Source organism: Limulus polyphemus, unplaced genomic scaffold (assembly GCF_000517525.1).
Source record: "Limulus polyphemus unplaced genomic scaffold, Limulus_polyphemus-2.1.2 Scaffold3589, whole genome shotgun sequence".
Lineage (NCBI taxonomy): Eukaryota > Metazoa > Arthropoda > Merostomata > Xiphosura > Limulidae > Limulus > Limulus polyphemus.
Genome location: NW_013669199.1, coordinates 118129 through 121802, shown reverse-complemented (window position 1 = coordinate 121802; position 3674 = coordinate 118129). Strand labels below are relative to the sequence as shown.

The 3674-nt window shown below is 29.7% G+C and overlaps 1 protein-coding gene across 1 annotated transcript in view; it reads left to right on the top strand.

Annotated features, from left to right (window-relative positions):
• The first annotated feature begins 2549 nt into the window (after positions 1-2549).
• Positions 2550-3674, top strand: part of LOC106469645 (unconventional myosin-Ic-like) — a 13961-nt gene continuing 12836 nt past the window's right edge. Inside the window, exon 1 of the mRNA XM_013930146.2 lies at positions 2550-2766. The gene's annotated coding sequence lies outside the window, so the exon portion shown is untranslated. The remainder of the gene's footprint in view (positions 2767-3674) is intronic.

The following is a 3674-nucleotide window of genomic DNA, read 5'->3' as shown; positions in this document are numbered from 1 at the left end:
TTTATATTTAGTTAATCATGTTTTATTTATGTTTTCAAACTCATATTTGAAAGGTTTAATAATTTTTTAATATAACCCAAACTTCACCTCGTAGTGCAAGAGCAAAAAATTTTGCCAAAGGCCTGTGGGCACCTGTTGATGTGTGTCGAGATGAGTAATAAATAGTAAAAGGCAAGAAAGGAAAATGAAGCATTAAAAATAAACTATAAGCAAAAAAGGGAAAGATATGAAATTATGCAGTTAACCCAAATAAGATATTTTAAGATTATTCGACAAAGAGTTAAAAGGTATGTACATATTTCCATTTCTTTATTTTAAATATTTCATTACACTATACATTGATGATAATAGTTAATTAGTGAAATGGCAGAGAAAATAAAATAAACATTTACCATTACAAAAAAAACAAACTTTGATGTTCATTTAGGAGGTTCAAGAAGTTATGCACATGAAATTTTAAAACTGTAAGATAAAAAAAAAGTACTTTTATACTTGACATGAAAATCACCTTGATCTTGAACTATTGGAGTCTGAGTGCAAATAGCTACAATAAATAATGAATATTTAGTAGAAAAAAACAAATTTAACTTAAATATTTTTCTGAAAGTACATACCTTTAGGAAAGTTCTTTTCAAATATAAAACAATTTCATCCACTAGTTTTATTTTTGGAACAAAGTATTATGAGAGTTATGTTACATCTTCATGATGTAAGGCTTGGTAACCAAAGGGTTAAATTATGAATTAAAACACTGAAAAATTGTTGTATTGGATACAGGAGCTAGTTGTTTATAGTGTCTACTGTGTAAGCAGAGTTCTGGGATCAAATCCAGTCCAGCCTCAGATTTCACCTTCAAAAAAAATTTTGATTTCACGAGGTAGTATGTCTAAAGCTAAAAATAAATAGTTATGTTCTAAGTGCAGAGAAAATGGTTAAACTATTGATTCCAGTTAGTATTGGTATAATTTGTGAAGGTAGACATAAACTTAGATTTAGGAAAAAACTAAGACACCAACTATGTTTTATTTGTGCAACAAATATACATGAGCATGAGAAATTACAATAAAATATAACAGCCTACAAATTAAGGCATCAACTACAATATGGTAGTGTAACAAATTTTGTAATAAAAAGCCAATCCTAATCCAAAACACTTAACTACAAGTTGGTAGAGTAACAAATGACAGCCTTAAACTAAGACATCAGATACAACTTGATAGTGTAACAAGTACGATAAAAAAAAATGACAGCCCTAAATTTAGACATTAACTACAACTTGGTAGTGTAACAAAGAACATTCCTAACTAGGCCATCAACTACATCTGGGTAGGATAATAAACAGTGTTTGAAGTAGACTGTAAGCTTCTACAAAAGGGAAAGTTGCAATCAGTATTTATGGCGGCTAAGGAATAGGGAGAAAAACAATTTTTTTTTCTTAAAATGTGGTGTAATAGCTAGGGAAGAACGAGATAAAGTAGTGCACTGATGGAATGAAAGAATTGTCTTGCTACGAGTTAGGCCAGCTAACTGAGTTTGTAACCACAAAGTAAACATCAGAGTTTCCATACTATAACTCATAACAGTATACATCTGTTTATAAGTAATTTTGTTGTTTTATTGCCCCTAAAACACAAGCTGTAAGTCACTCAGTGAATGTGAAGCTCACATTACTGTATCAAATTACATAATGTACAAGCTGCTCACAAGTATACATCATGAAGAATTTTTTTTATTATCTTACCAAATCTAACCTAATAAGTTTGTAATTTTTACATTTTATATTTTTTTAATAAGAAATACACAAATATCTTACTCAGCTTCAGGAATTTCACAAACCATCCTGCTTCCTCTTTCCTCCACTTCAAGCACTGGAATTACATATGGTAATAATTGAAAACTCTAAACTTAGATGATAACTACAACTTGGTAGTGTAACAAATATGGTAACAAATGACAGTCTTAAACTAAGTCATCAACTACAACTTGGTATTGTAACAGTTATGGTAACGAATGACAGCCAGAAACTTAATTAAATGTTACTAGTGTAACAAATGACAGCCCTAAATTATGTCATCAACTACAACTTGGTAGTATAAGAGATATGATAACAAAAGATAGCCCCAAACTAAGACATTAACTATAACTTGAAATAGGATATCACACACAAAAAAGACAGCCCAAAAAGCTAGAACATCTACAATGTGGTGGTAGTGTAAGAAATATACAATACCATAAAAAATGAGATAAAAAAATAGTAACCAAAATTTATGATTATAAAAGCCACCTGTCATTGTTTTTAATCTGTATTATATCTAGAGATTGTAAGTATTTACTGTTTTCTCTTGTGGAGTTTAAAATTCCAGAAACGTTTTATACTCCTTGATACAGGACTTTGGAAAAGTAAGTATAGGAAATTAAGAAGTCTTATTTGAAAATCATGTACATTTGTTGTAATAAGGACTTCATGATATTTGCACTTATTCTTTGTTATGTTAAACCATAAAAAAAATACTAAAATGTGATTATTTGTGTTATTAAAACATTTTATAGCTATTTGCAAAGATCTTTGTACCCCTTAAAAAAAAACGCTTTTAAAATGTTATTTGTGTATCAGAAACTATGACATAATAACTGATTATCTCACAAAATGGATCTTGTTAGGAAGAAAAGTTATTCAAGTGGTTCTTTTTTGCAGCTCCTGAACAAAATAATCTTAAATCAAGTGCCTTTGACAAAATTATTAAACCAGAAGATGAAAAAACGTTGGTAAGAAATTTTTCTAATTTTTTATCATGTTTTTTATATATATATAAATAGATATATATAAAAGTTTTTATGACCTAAAATCTGCAGTTGTTAGTAATAATTTATTTTTTATTTCAGCTCCAACTTTTTGTTTCTGTCATATTAATTTGGTGCCCTTTGGCTTAAAATTTACTTCTCTTCTTTGGAATTTTTATTTATTTTTATTAAGAATGATTGAGATATATATATTTTTTGAGTATTATATTTTTAAGCTGCAACTTTGGTTAAAATGACCAAAACCACAGAAGAAACAATTATAAATAATGCAGTCAATTTATAAAAAGGCATTTTTTTTTATCGTGAGTATAAATCTCTCAATGAAAACTTGATGGCTGATTCTACAGAGAACGGTTTATTGTTGTTCTCAGTACTCCAACATTTGAGGGTTTTGGTTGGTGACTAAGAATATTGTATTAAAAGTAACAAAATATTCTGCAGAATGTGGTGTATTGGTGTTCTCTTTATTCCAACACTTGAGGGTCTGTTGGTAGCCTAGGAGAATCTATAAAAAGTAACAAAATATTCTGCAGAATGTGGTGTATTGGTGTTCTCTTTATTCCAACACTTGAGGGTCTGTTGGTAGCCTAGGAGAATCTATAAAAAGTAACAAAATGTTCCACAGAATGTGGTGTATTGGTGTTCTCTTTATTCCAACACTTGAGGGTCTGTTGGTAGCCTAGGAGAATCTATAAAAAGTAACAAAATGTTCCACAGAAAGTGGTGTATTGGTGTTCTCTTTATTCCAACACTTGAGGGTCTGTTGGTAGCCTAGGAGAATCTATAAAAAGTAACAAAATGTTCCACAGAAAGTGGTGTATTGGTGTTCTCTTTATTCCAACACTTGAGGGTCTGTTGGTAGCCTAGGAGAA